This window comes from Macrobrachium nipponense, chromosome 17 (genome assembly GCF_015104395.2).
Source record: "Macrobrachium nipponense isolate FS-2020 chromosome 17, ASM1510439v2, whole genome shotgun sequence".
Taxonomy (NCBI): domain Eukaryota; kingdom Metazoa; phylum Arthropoda; class Malacostraca; order Decapoda; family Palaemonidae; genus Macrobrachium; species Macrobrachium nipponense.
In genome coordinates, this window is record NC_087210.1 from 68,812,789 (window position 1) to 68,827,692 (window position 14,904).

Here is a 14,904-nt window from a genome sequence, read left to right on the forward strand (position 1 = left end):
ATTGTCGCCAACGCTTCAAGACAATGGTCTCATTTTCAAGGCTAAAAAAGGAAGAAAAACCAAAATTATATATGTTACAAACTTGTTCAGCTTTTAAAAATGCGACCATTGTCTTGCAACAATAAAGAAACCGAGGTATTGAGCTGTTTTGCCTCCTCACTGTTATACGATAATATATATTATATATTTATATATATATATATATATATTATATATATATATATATAATATATATATATAATTTATTTATTCCTCGGTTAAACGGCCTCACAAAAAGTCCTGCTAGTGACAACGACGAAGTATGTCAAGCACCAAGAGAAGCATTCTTCAAATTTTGGAAATAATTCCGAACAAAGCGAGTCTATACGAAGTTTCTTTGAAAAAAAATAATCCCTCCATTAAAAATGTGGGTTTCCAGTGCTTTGCTGTATTGACATTCAAGAGCCATTCTTTAGAATGATTTGATTATTTGATCTCTAACTGTCATTACTGAGACAATTATAATTGCTCTAAAATGTTAATGATAGAGTCTCATTATGCGTAGCCACGGTCCCTAAAATTCCTCATAAAAATCAGTGGTGTTCAAGCAGATAGTTATTAATTTCTTTTTGGTAATATATGGAAATGATGGTGTTTAGGAATAAATTGTTGATTTGAAAGACTAAAAGAATAAATTAGTGGTCATGGACATCTATGTATATACACATGTGTACTCAATATACATAATGAACACCCATTAGCCTTGAGAGAAAGCCTTTTAGGTGCTCCTGAGGATAAGATACCGGCAGTGATCACCAACTTATTATTGCCACACTAAACCTAAAATTAAATACACCAACTAAAAATTGAAAGAGTAAAAACGTTCAGTCCAGCAGAGCTTCTTGAGCTCATCGGGAGCAATTTACAACTTAATGCCGAAATACACTTGCAGTTCTAGAAACCATATGTGACTCGGGGAGCAGCAGACAATCAATGATGACTATACTCTGTTTTTTTCCATCTGTCCATCCGCCTGTGGTGGTCGCGCATGGTAACACTGCGTCCCGGGCTTTAAATAGTTACGTTATGTGTAAGTTTTAGGTAAATAAAAGGATATCTTGGTGTATATTTGCAACTGAAAAGTGTTTTAATCATTTAATGTATGCGAATTACACCGTTAATATTCGAAATAGGATATTATTTAAAGGCCGGGAAGCAGCGTTACCATGCGCAAACACCACAGGCGGATGGACAGATGGAAAAAACAGAGTATAGTTGAGGATACGTGTGTATCACTCAGCTGGGAAAGAAATGCGAGAATATGTGTCATAACAAGAAAAGAACCTTGAATGCCGGATGTGGCCTCGAAAACAATATGGAACAAACAAAAGCACAAGGCGCATATAAACAATTCCTAGAAGGAGACGGAGTCCAAAGAGAACGTGCCAAGTACTCAAGGAGGTCAGGAAGAACTAACATAGAATTCTTGTACAAACAGTCTGGTGTTCACAAAACCATGTATTCAGAGAGCGGCACTGGTGTTAGGGTAATCCAAAGAATTTTTGTTGAAATACTTGGTGAAAATACCTGTCAAAAAGGAGCAATTTGTTAATGATACTTGAAGACGAAAGCCATTTTTGTGAGGTCATAAATTAGAGAAATGACAAAGATAATTAGACTGATCCATCAGTGGCCGAAGAAGACCCTAATGTGCTTACGAATGAATGCACAGTCTTTGAAGTGAAATCAACAATGAAAAGAAAACTTAGATGGAAAACACCGGGTTATGGTGGAATCAATTCAGAGATTATTTCAGATGCAACTGAAGTGACGCCTCGTATACGAACTAATTACAAATACTGCATAATAGAATGCACATAACACAGCAGTAATTACAAATATTGCATAATAGAATGCATATAACACGCCAATAATAAAAAATCTTGCGTAATAGAATGCACCATATATATATATATATATATATATATATATATATATATATACACACACATATATATATATATATATATATATATATATATATGATATATATATATACATGTATGTATATTACTGGTAATCTTCTTAAGCACGAAGATATTGTAATTCAGTTGTATTTCACAGGAAAATGAAAATAGTATGTCTCAGAAAATACCCAACAGTTTCGTCCTCCTGGACCTCTTCTTGAAGTGGCCAATTGGAGGACGAAACTGTTGGGCATACATATATATATATATATATATATATATATATATATATATATATATATATATATTTATATATATATATATATATATATATATATATATATATATATATATGTGTGTGTGTGTGTGTGTGTGTGATACTATATATATATTCAATTAAGAGTCCACTCCATAATATAAAAGCTTTACATCCTTCAAAGTGTCATAAATTCCTCGTAAGCCAGACAACCTCCTTCTAAGAATATTTCATAAAGAAATAAATGAAACAGCATGAACTGCGCGTCGTAGGGTGACCACTTCACATGATTTTTACACTCAAAATTCATTCGCGTTCCAATTGGGAAAGAGGTGTGAAGCGACAAATAGATCGCGTACCATACGTGTCTCTCTGAATTACTATTTACGGCCGACGGCGGCAGAAGAGGTCGATCCGCCAGTCGGCGGGTGAGTCGAAATCCCCTAAGCAAATACAACGAAATCGGGCCTTACTGCAACCGAGGCTGTAGCCACCTGACGCCAGACCTCTTGGCATACCCCATTGGAATACTAGAAGCATTTATCTCCAGGCCAGAGGTGATTCTGGGCGGCAGGTGAATTGCCTTGTATTTGCGACGCGATCCGCCCGCATTCGTTTCCGATGGTCTCTTCCACCTGTGGAGGAGGAGGAGGAGGAGTAGGTGAACGTAGGCAGGGCGCCGCCAAGGAACGGGAAGGAGCACTGAACTCTGTCCTAGGTCTATCCGTCCGCCGATACTGACTCGTCCATTCATCTTCATCTCGATATAGCAAACCGATAGCAACAACTGTATAAATTTTCCCTCGTCTTGAATGCCAAAATGGTCTAACGTATTTCGCCATTCGGTATTTGCGTCTAGCCATCAACGGTGGCATTATCGGGTTAATTACCTGGACATTGCCTGAAATAACCCTCCAAGGCTGATTCCATTTACGTGGACTCTTGTTTATGCAAACGATTTAGAATAAATTTGCTTATTATTATTATGTAACAATGGGTAATTGGTGTGGTCAGTAACGCTGTAATTACTCTCTATGATACTGAACGTTTCAAGTAGTGGAATTACTAATAAACGATCTGACAACGTATTAATATTGATCCATGAGCAACACTGTCCATCAAAATGCAACGTATCTCTATTTCCAGAGCTCATGCTTTAGGTTTAAGCCCCCAGGGAATAAACTCAAAACTCTACGGTGACCTTACACTCCTTTTAACTAACCAAGTTCTCTCCAAGTGTATACTAAAAAGATTAGCGTGAAAAAAATTAGTAGTGTTATCAGTCTAAAACAGCCATTCACAAATCCTGATATCACTTCTTTGCAAGGGGATTATTTTTCTGGAAAAGAAAGGACGAAAAGATGTATAAACACAGACCCAGAATGAAGGGAAGGAGGTGACCCACTTCATTTCCCTGAACAATCCCGGAAGCTGCACCAGCAAATGGAACAATTCACTGATATCAACGTAACTAATTCAGCCACGGTTGATTTATGAGTTATCTTCGAGAGTTTTAGATTTAACGTATGTTGGGAATTAATGGAAAAAATGTTAAAAGTGAATGCTAATCGCATGCGAGTACTATGTTAATTACATTATTTTCCCCTTCGGTTTAAAGAGAAATGAGAAAGCGAATAAGAGAGCATAAAGTCTCTCTCTCTCTCTCTCTCTCTCTCTCTCTCTCTCTCTCTCTCTCTCTCTGAAACATCTCCACAACCTATAAAAGAAGAGCAGGCAACATCGCCTACCAATCACCCGTGGACCAAAAAAAGGCTAAAACCGATGCCGTGGATTTATTTGCGAAAAAAAAAGTTTCAATTCTTTGCAATCTTTATTTTTAAATCAATGCCTTCTACTAAGTCTTTACCTAAATATGTTCTCTAATAAAATTGATAATACTCAAGTTCACTGCCGCACCATTGTGCCTGACACAATTGACCTATACCCCATATATTCTCTGGAGTTCGACAAACCTCGGCCTACCTAACTTTGGTGACTTTCTTTCCACCTACGGCCAAGCTTGGAACCCTGTCCCTGATTCTATTTGTTGTGGATGCTGTCACACCCCCCTACCCCCCACCCACCTCTCTAGCACCGAAGTCTATTGATTCCTTGGGGTATACACACCCGACTTAGTCCCCCTCCCCTCTCCCTCTCTCTCTCTCTCTTTCTCTTTTACTCTCTCCCCCGGGGTCTGGCTCGGTCTAGACGGGGCAGTGGGAATACCTGAAAGAACGGGAGCTTATGATGCGAAAAATGTGCACAATACAGAAGTTGAAAGGTGCACGATGTATGTGCACGGTCGGGAGCTTTCAAGCACAAGTTTCGTCCTCGGATCCGTAGTTAGAAGGGAAATGGGATCCGCAGTTAGAAGCGAAATGGGATCCGCAGTTAGAAGGGAAATGGGATCCGTAGTTAGAAGGGAAATGGGATCCGCAGTTAGAAGCGAAATGGGATCCGCAGTTAGAAGGGAAATGGGATCCGTAGTTAGAAGGGAAATGGGATCCGCAGTTAGAAGCGAAATGGGATCCGCAGTTAGAAGGGAAATGGGACCCGTAGTTAGAAGGGAAATAAATAGCGATTTCATCGAATCGTGACATCTTTTCAGAGGAAACGGTTTCATTATTAATAATAATTTGTTTAACAACAAAAAATAAATAAATAAATAAAGCAGTTCTTAAGTGAAGAGGGTATGATACGTAAGTTTTCATAAACAAACAGTGACGTGGTGACTTGGAAAGTCAAAGGAATCATCTGCATGTGGTACACATGACCCTAGAAAAAGCAAATGTTAAAATCGATAGAAGCAATGTGGAATGTTATGAGGAAGTGTGGTATAAAAGATAAGGTGATGCCATTTGTTAAAAAGTTTTTATCGAGGAAGCGAACTCATGTTCCGCGTAGACCTGATGGTGACTGATTTGGCGTAAAAGTAGGCGTAAAAAAAACCGGGAGTGTGGACATACGTGCTAAGCTGTGAGATACGAAAACGAATCGATACTGAAGAGAAACTGCAGAAACTAGTGAGAGTTTGAAAGTTCAAGTGGAGAAGGAGGAGACTTCATATTCGCAAGAGTACGGTTCTGGGTATTAGTGGAAACCAGCAAATTGGTAAAACGAAAATTAATAAGATGATTAATATGAAAAGTACGAAATAGCCGATTCTTGTCGAATTGTTCTGCACTATACAGATTTTCATCAACAACTCAACATTTATAGCATGAATATAATTCGGCAATTATCTTCTCTCTCCTCTCTCTCTCTCTCTCTCTCGTCTATTCTCTCTCTCTCTCTCTCTATATATATATAATCATATTATTTTTTATGATATATATATTATATATATATATAGATATATAAATATAATATATTATATATATATATATGTATAAATATAATATATATCTATATATATATTATATATATATATGCTACATGTGTCTGTAACCGAAATAGAGGATTATAAATGATATATTTTGAGAACAGGCCCTTTCACACAATAAACCAAAGGAAACTTCATCACCGAAATAAATGTTCAAAAACCGATAATGCACCTACAGAGGGAGACCAGTACCAAATCTTTCACTCTTCCAAATTATACACCCTCACGCTCGAAAAGAAGCATACGGTGGGTGGTCTCAAATATGACGGTTGGGTTTGCTCGGTATCTGTCACTTTGGCCCCAGCCGGGCTGATGGCAAAGAATTGCATCGACCAGACTACTTTCCCCGCTTCTCTATCATACTCCCCTATTGTTAGTGGATAAAATAACAAATTGATTAGAAAGTTAGATTTGCAAATCACCAAAGAGGTAATAAACGAATTAACAATAATAATATAGACAAATCTAACCGATGTACAACGCCAACCGTTAGTCTCCTACTGTCAGAGAAGTCCCATTTTCGATTTCATAATCCGCTACTGATACTGGATAAAACAACAAATTGACTAGAAAGTTAGATTTACAAATCACTAAAGGAGTAACAAGCAAACTAACATTTTGTTAGACTCTACAATTATATATTAACATATATTTCTATGTAAAAATAAAACAAAGACTTTCGAACACTTTAACGGTGTTCCTCATCAGTGTAACGTTAAATAGAAATATATTTTAATATATAATTATGGATTTTTTAACAATTTGTTTTCACGAGACTGTGAATTTCTTAACAAACTAACAATATATTATTAGAGAAAAACAAAACAACGTACACCGCGAACCCTTACTCGACTGGCAGACATAACAAGAGCGACCTTCGGCCCTTGAGCCTGATCGGGTAAACAGCAGAACATCGAAAGAGCTTCTAACCGGTAACTGACTAACAGAGGGAATAACCTTACGAAAATCACGAAATAAAATATAGGGACAAAACATTACCATTTCAATTAAAACGATAAAATTATATAAAAGAGCATTCTTTTCACACTTCAAGAGTTTCAAGTATGTAAAGTACTCCAACATGGTAAAATAATCCTGTGCTAATTAGGAAATATTTTGCCATATTTAAGTAGCAGTAAAATACTATAAACCCTGTGCTATAGTATTTTACTCTGTGCTAATCAGGTAATACTATTTTGCCATATTTAAGTAGCAGTAAAATACTATAAGCTCTTAAATTGCAAAACGTATTTTTTTTATCATTTTATCACTATCGTTAGAAAATAAAAGTTATATACAATTTCACTATTACATAAATAAGGCAATATATTACCATTTAATGATAATGATAATGATTCAAAATTACTGTATGCATTTCAGGAGCTTAAAAGTAATTGACCGGTGCATAAATGTAATCTGCAATGTCATTCCGTTCCAAAATACTTATATCAGATCATTCTTACATGAAAACCAACAGGACACAGAACCCAAAGGCCACATCCAGCCAAATCTTCAGGTGAACACAGAGAGCGTGAGAGAATCCCACAGCTCGGAAACAATAGGGAAGAACTACATTTCATACCAACTAATCTCCTATAAATAAATGATAAATACCAGCAACCACCTACGTTAATTTCATAATGTTGCTTCAAAATATTCAAAATATCAGTATTACAGGTATAATTAAGGACATACATTAACATAACTTCACGCGCGATCTATTAATCTATTAGTCAATTACATCAAATATTTTGAGATAATCTAACTCTCCAGTCAATTAAATTGACAGTTCGTCGTTAGTAATATGTAAATTCAATGGTAAAAATTCAAAGGGATGCTAAACATTTTAAAGAAATATTTCACCTATTCAATCATTTATATCAACACTTTCACATTTTCAGTTAATTACGTAAAGTACTTTGATTATTTCATCTAAAAGTTTAGTCTAGTTTATGGAATATTTATCATAATTAAAATATCACATCATATATTCTGTCACTTTTATAGACTATTTTCAGCTATTGACCCGTCAATGTGGTCCTTTAGGTATATTTTAAAAATAACTAAAAATAAATTAATTATAACCTGTCACTCCACCCATGTGCACTGAACATTTCAAGTCATATTCAAGTTCCTTAACTTTCGACCAAAGCGATCTGTGTCGACCCCCATAGCAGCGGATGTCCCCCAAAATATTTGCAATCTTGACACCAATAATTCTTCATTATTCCGTGGCATTTGCCCTAAAACCACACTTTTTCCGTATACGATCATGACCCAGTTAGGCTACACGAAATGCCGCGTGACCTCAGAGACCTGGTATTCGCTTCATTTTCTCAACAAAGCCGACCGTCTTAGGTCGCTTTTCGAAATAAAAGACATAAACTTTTAATAAAGACGATAAGTGTAATTGGAAAAATAACGGTATTGCCATATATAAAAGAATAAAAACTTAATCGTGTTTTGCGTAGAAGTTTCCAACTGCGTACCATTGGCGAGGCATCTGCGCATGCGCAAAGGACCTGAGGGGGAAGAGAACACGCTATATAAAAGGGGAGTTCGACAGCCGCCACCACGACACAGCTACGGGCGACGGGTCCAAACCGACAAACCGAAGTTTAGTGCAATTATAGTGACTTTGTTGTTTTACGTTTTTTTACTAACTCCGTCGACAAAAGCGCAGGTAAGGATGGATTCATTCATTCATAAGAGGAAAGTAAAGCCCCGTCCTCTTAATTCTTATTTCTTTTTGCAAGTTACGGGATAGCTTCGTTTTCACGTGGGAATCTTGACACCTGTAGAGTTACTGGCGAAGTTCCGACCAATTTGACTGAGCAAATATACAAAATTCACGAAGGTTTATCGTAACAGAAAATGAAAATATTTAAGATAGAAGCGGACTTATTTTGTTACATTTTTAAAGCAATTGCAATAAACTGCAATAGGAAACAGAGTAGCGCTGAAAGAGCTTATATGCAAGAATAATGTGCTATCGCACAATTTAAGCAAACACACTACATTCACACAGAAGGGATACGTTCAGATTAAACGGTACATAAGACAATTGAATAAGATATAGTCAGTTTCATCATACATTTGAACATCAATAATAATAATAATAATGTCAAGGGTAATGCATACATTAAAACTTACGAAATACCAAGCATAATTCTCACCATCAAATTTATGTAACATGCATTGAAAGAAACACACCCATCAGTTTCGATACCAGTACACTTTTGTACAGTATATTTACAAGCATGCACGTCCGCAAGCACGCAGTAGTATAAACACACACACACACACACACTGTCGAATTTTTCAAGAAGCTTTGAACATATATATATATATATATATATATATATATATATATATAATATATATGTGTGTGTGTGTGTGTGTGTGTGTGTGTGTGTGTGTGTGTCTGTGTCTGTGTGCGTGTGTGTATGATTGAATTTTTATAACGCTTGAACTTCTTGTGGTAATTTGTAATACCTGATAAGCAGGAAGAGTGAATTGCGTGACTTAGCATTCATGACCTATCATTCCATTGACTAGCTCACAGTATTAGCGAGGAGCCTCACAATGACCTCAGGACACATTCCTTTACCATGCACAAACACACTCACACGCCAGGCACCTTGGCGAATCGTTGGTTTATTACTCGCATGATTAAAAACTTGCTCGGATAATATGAGCGAAAAGTTAAATTCATTCAAGAGGTTCTGTATGGAACTAAAGACTTCGTCATTAGTGTCTAAGAACGCGAAATTCCTTTACCAATACATTATGAAGATGGATGTCAATTTATTTAACATCTTTGAAGCACGTTCATTTTGAATGATGAAGCTCACAATACGCTGACAACCGATATCCCAAAATACTATAATGACTTGGATAGACGCATGAATTATTCTATAGAGAATTACGCATCAGCAGAAATACTATACGCGAAACAAACTTGCATAATCGTTACTTGTTGCGTATGTATGAGCCTTGTACTTGTACAAGTCGGTGATCATGTGTATGTCTATTAACGAATGAATGTATATACACATATCATAAACGCCTTACACATATGCGGGTACGCTTACATTTCATATGGTGAAGGAAGGGAAGCGGGCGTCGTTACGCAAATCGAGCTCGGAATAGGAACTGGAATGGGAATTGGAATAGAGAATTCAGGCCATACGCCAACCGCTGGACCTATGAGGTCATTCAGCGCTGAAAGGGAAATTGACGTTAAGAAGGTCTGAAAGGTGTAACAGGAGGGAAAAATTTTTAGGAGAGGGTGGACAGTCAGATCGAAGAAGGCGAATGTGAACGGGGGTGCAGTAAAAGGAATGAAAGGGGTTGTAGCTAGGGGCTTCTCTTCAGTTCGAATAAACCCATTTCTTTATGTGAAAAAAAGTCAAATTAATCTAGATATACCAGGAAATGCAGAAAATTCTACATTTCATATGAGACTGGCATGAAAAAATGCCTTATTCGGTTCATCGACGATTTACGATTATGACTTAGCTTCAGAGTAATGAACAACTTACATAAACAGGTACACAATGAATGCATGATAGCTATTGTTAAATTTCACAACTTTCACCTGCAACCATAACTTTTAAGTTTTCATATTTTGGGAAATATGTTTTGCTCTGAAACATTTGAGACTAAATAAAAATAATACGGAGACATTTTCTACTCACGATGAGCTTCGATTTCACGCTCAACGATGTTCATTATGCTATGATAATGGTTGGTAACACTTTGAGAGGGTTCAATGTCCTCTCAGAAAGAAGTTTCGTCACATTTCCTTGCCAGAGTCAACGTTTTCTGAAAGAGGGAGTATCTAGAAATACTACGATAAAAAGGGAGGTTAAAAAACCGCAAACGTTTAAAATCCAGTTCACTATACCTTGGGAATAACTTACAGCTGAGTGGACTTATAAATGAAAAGTGCTTCGTCCGCTGCAGGATTCAAACTCATGCCTACTTTAGAAACAAATATAATATGTAAATTAGACCACTGGGCCCTCAAGAGAATTATAAGTTGATATCGATTCTGCTGCACATATGGCTTTCGAATTCAGGTTCTGAGCTTAGAAATCAACAGGCATATCACAGCAATCAGTATCAACTTATATTTCTCTTGATGGCTCAGTGCTCTAAGTCACTGTCTATCGTTTCTAAAACAGGCATCAGTTTGATTCCTGCCGTGGACGAACCGCCCGTCATTTATAATACCCCAAGGGTGTAAGTTATTCCCCAGTTACAAACGACATTTGACGCCTGGCATTCGTGAATATGAAATAATATCGAACGTGTTACTATATATATAATGCATGTATGTATATATATTAAGTATATAATATATACGTATGTATATACATGTATGTATATATATATATATATATATATATATATATATATGTGTGTGTGTGTGTGTGTGTGTGTGTGTGTGTGTGTGTGTGTATGTATACATATATATATATATATATATATATATATATATATATATATATATATATATAATATAAAATATACATTCTCATATGATGTTCCTTAGGGTGATGGAATTCATAATTGAAATTAATAAAATATGAAATGCACAAGATTTCAACCCCCACCATCTAGAAATCAGAGCAGTTACAAGACGTCAACTTTGCATTTGCTGAGTTCGACTGAGCGTTTGGTCATATCATCCTATACAGATCAATTGCCTACCCTCCCTCCGTAGTTGCTCACTGAAACCATATTAATAATCCCATTGCGTTTCAATATAGCGTTTTAAAGGAAAGCCATTGACGAAAGTCCGCTTGGAAAACATAGCGAATTTCTGCATTAGTCTGCATAGAATTTAATTGTAAAGGCCCCATACACTGAACGATTGTCTGAACGACTGTGTATCGTTCCAAAAACAGTCAATGGGCTTGTCTGAATGCAAAAGTGGGCGGAGCTTCGTGTCTGAACGATCTCGGCGGGTATCTGTCACGACCAGGTTACTGGCTTGCGACTTAAGTCTGTCGGTGCGGAGATCGTTCATATAGTATGAATAGTGTGTATGTGTGTGGGTCGATAACGACAATCGTTCAGACAGTCGTTCAGACAATCGTTCAGTGTATGGGGGAACTTCATGCGTTTGGCATGTACTGATATCTTAAATATAGATGGTCTACGCTAATCCACCTATTGAGGATTATCCACCTCAAGTTAAAACTTCACTCGTTGTTTCTTCACTCTCGCCCACGATTTTCTGTTTGGGTTAAATGCTCCCGTGCCACTTTGCACAAGGAAGCTGTACTTTCCAGTCCCCATTCTTTTCTGGAAGGTATTATGTATTATGTTACATTTATAAGAGGAAAACCTGAGTGTTATCTTAAGAATCTAGCGTCACAAACTGACAGTCGCTCGACGATCTCTTGACAAGTAGTCAAAACAATGGTTATTTGCCTCTTGCCATCTTTTTCTGTTTATAATTCTTTACATGAAAACAAGGCGTAATCCGACCTCCAGCTTACTCTAGGCACGTTGTTTCACCAACGAAAATTAAAATAAATACGCTACATTTTATTAGAAATATTTGGTATGTGCTGTTTAACATGCACATCATTTATTTTGACATTTTTGTTTAATAAATAAATCATAAATATCCCATCTTAAAATTCCTGTATCTCTAATTCCAAGCGATACATCTTTTTCAGACCTTTTTAGGGTTTTCCAAAGGGCTTTCCTAACCAACACCCTTCCTTCCCCCCACAATCCCCAACAACAAGAACAACTACAGTAACAGCAACAACAACAATAAAATTTGTAGGCTTACTCCCCGAGCAAGCTATAATGTTGAAACACAAAATACGTCAAATGTGATTTGTATAAAATAACCCTAAAATAAATTGCGCATCTTGACCATTATATCTCGTTCTTACACTGCATCCATTAGTGCTTCTGCAAATTTATATGCGAAGTTTTCCCTGAGACATACTTAGCCCCGGGAGTCTGGTCTGGAATTTTTTTTTTAAACTATATTATCAACCTATACTTTCCTCTTATTATTCTTCTTTACATTTCCCTGACTATCAAATTATTCCTACCTTTACATTTCCTGTCACACAATACCATTGTACAAAGCCTTTATTTAAACACCTATAGCTGTTACTACAACTACAACTACAACTAATACTACAACTACTACACTACTACTACTACTAATAATAATAATAATAATAATAATAATAATAATAATAATAATAATAAAAATAGTATTATTAAGATGAACCCTATTCAAATGCAACAAACCCACAGGGGGGGTGGGGGCGGGGCACTGACTTGATAGTCAAGCTTCCAAATAATATGGTATTCATTAGGATGACGTAAGAGGAGTTTACAGAAAGAAGAGATCTCGCTCATTATAAAAGAATAAATTAATAAATACATAAAAATGTATTAAAATGCAAGAAGAACAATGTATCGTATTAGGGTACGTAGCAATGCATTGCATCTTCGCTTGGTAACAACTAATAAATGCTGTTACTATTTGCTCTCATAAACAAGAACCTGCAATTTTTTTAAAGTGAAGCAATTGATGGAAACTCTCTCTCTCTCTCTCTCTCTCTCTCTCTCTCTCTCTCTCTCTCTCTCTCCTCTCTCTCTCTTTTTCTCTTCTTTTTTTTCACGGCGTCGCCCACCAGTTGCTAACTTGCGCTTATCCAGATTTGCCCTTTAGCGGCGCGCGCGCCTGCTGGGAATACCCTACGTTGTCCAGCAAAATTGAACGGAGATCTTTTAATCCCGCCATGTCAACCCCTGCGTCGAGAGAAGAATGGAGAGATTGTGTGAAAACAATATTTGTTTTTAAAAAGTGATTTTCATTTTTATTCACATATAAACAAAGTCATTTTCCTTTTTATTCACATATATCAGGAGGCCCCAACGGGACGGGTAGCTTAAATCCGTGCCTGAGAAAATAAAAAATTAAATAATGAATATGGAAAGACTGGGTTCTACCATGAAATAAGGCGAGAAAGGGGCATGATATTCTGGGGGAAACACGATCATTGAGAGAATTCCATAGCATTTAGGTGTGCGGAATTTAGCATTTCTTTTTAATCTATATATATCTTGTTTCAAATTCTAGGAACAAGAATAATTACAAACACACACATGGATTATATATATATATATATATATATATATATATATATATATATATATATATATATATATAATATATAATATATATATATATATATATATATATATATATACATACATATCACACATACATAAGTAGTACACACACAAACACACTTATATATAATATATATATATATATATATATATATATATATATATATATATATATATATAATATATATAGTAATAGATAAAAATAACACAGCAAAGGTCGGATTTCCATCATACTGATCATCACGAAATGCTGATGCCACCAATATGAAATTAGCCATTACAACAGGTTGTGGAAGTCACTCCACAATTCTATTTCCTCCAAGTCTAAAGTCAACCATCTTTTTCCTTCTAACTTTTCCCTCATATCCTGCAGGACTGGAACAACAGATGGAGCCACAAGAGCCATAGTAGTAGGGTTACCAGTCCTGTCACTGAATGAGCTGTAATTCACAACTAACCCTTCGGTATAAAAATATACAAAGGATCCGTTTGCAACTATTACTACTACTACTACCACTACTACTAATAGTAATGATAATCAATATTACTAATATTATGTAGGTATCCTGCTAAACAATGTGGCCTTCTTTCTTTTCACCGGCATAAGTTAAAACTCCGGTGAGTTTTCTCCATCAAGAAAGGTAGAGGGGGTCTTAACGCAAGACCCTACGGAACTCCACATATACTTTGAGGACGACCACCGCCGTTCTCTGGACTTCCCCCTTCCCAAGGTCTTGGATTCTTTACATATACTCTGAGTATATTTAGAGGACCTTACCACTTCAACACCGACGCTTTTTCAACGTACCTTTTTTTTCTCTTTTTTTTTTTGCCAGCGAGGTTCTGTACACTTAAAGTATCGTGTCCTGTGATTTCTGAGTATTCCTCACCGTTAATGAAGAGAGAATATCGGCCCATTTATTCCTCTTGCCGTGTGCCACAGAGGAAGAACTCTTAAGAACAAAGAAAGGGTAAAGTACAAAATAAATTCCGCTACCGCTGCAACTGCCCAACAGAGAATGTTTGAGAACGGGGTCTCGAACAAATAATAATAATAATAATAATAATAATAATAATAATAATAATAATAATAATAATAATAATAATAATAATAATAATAATAAGGCAAAGTAACAAGG

General features: G+C 36.2%; 1 protein-coding gene across 4 annotated transcripts in view; it reads left to right on the top strand.

The window, feature by feature from the left end:
- The window catches only part of LOC135196294 (uncharacterized), a 47,126-nt gene that overhangs the window by 19,705 nt on the left and 12,517 nt on the right, over positions 1–14,904 (top strand). For 2 of the 4 annotated variants that reach the window (XM_064222998.1, XM_064223001.1), the window contains exon 1: positions 8,137–8,267. The exons of 1 other annotated variant lie outside the window; for it this stretch is intronic. The gene's annotated coding sequence lies outside the window, so the exon portion shown is untranslated. Of the gene's footprint in view, positions 1–8,136; positions 8,268–14,093; positions 14,230–14,904 lie in introns of those variants that run through there. One more of the 4 variants, XM_064223000.1, reaches the window with a different exon arrangement.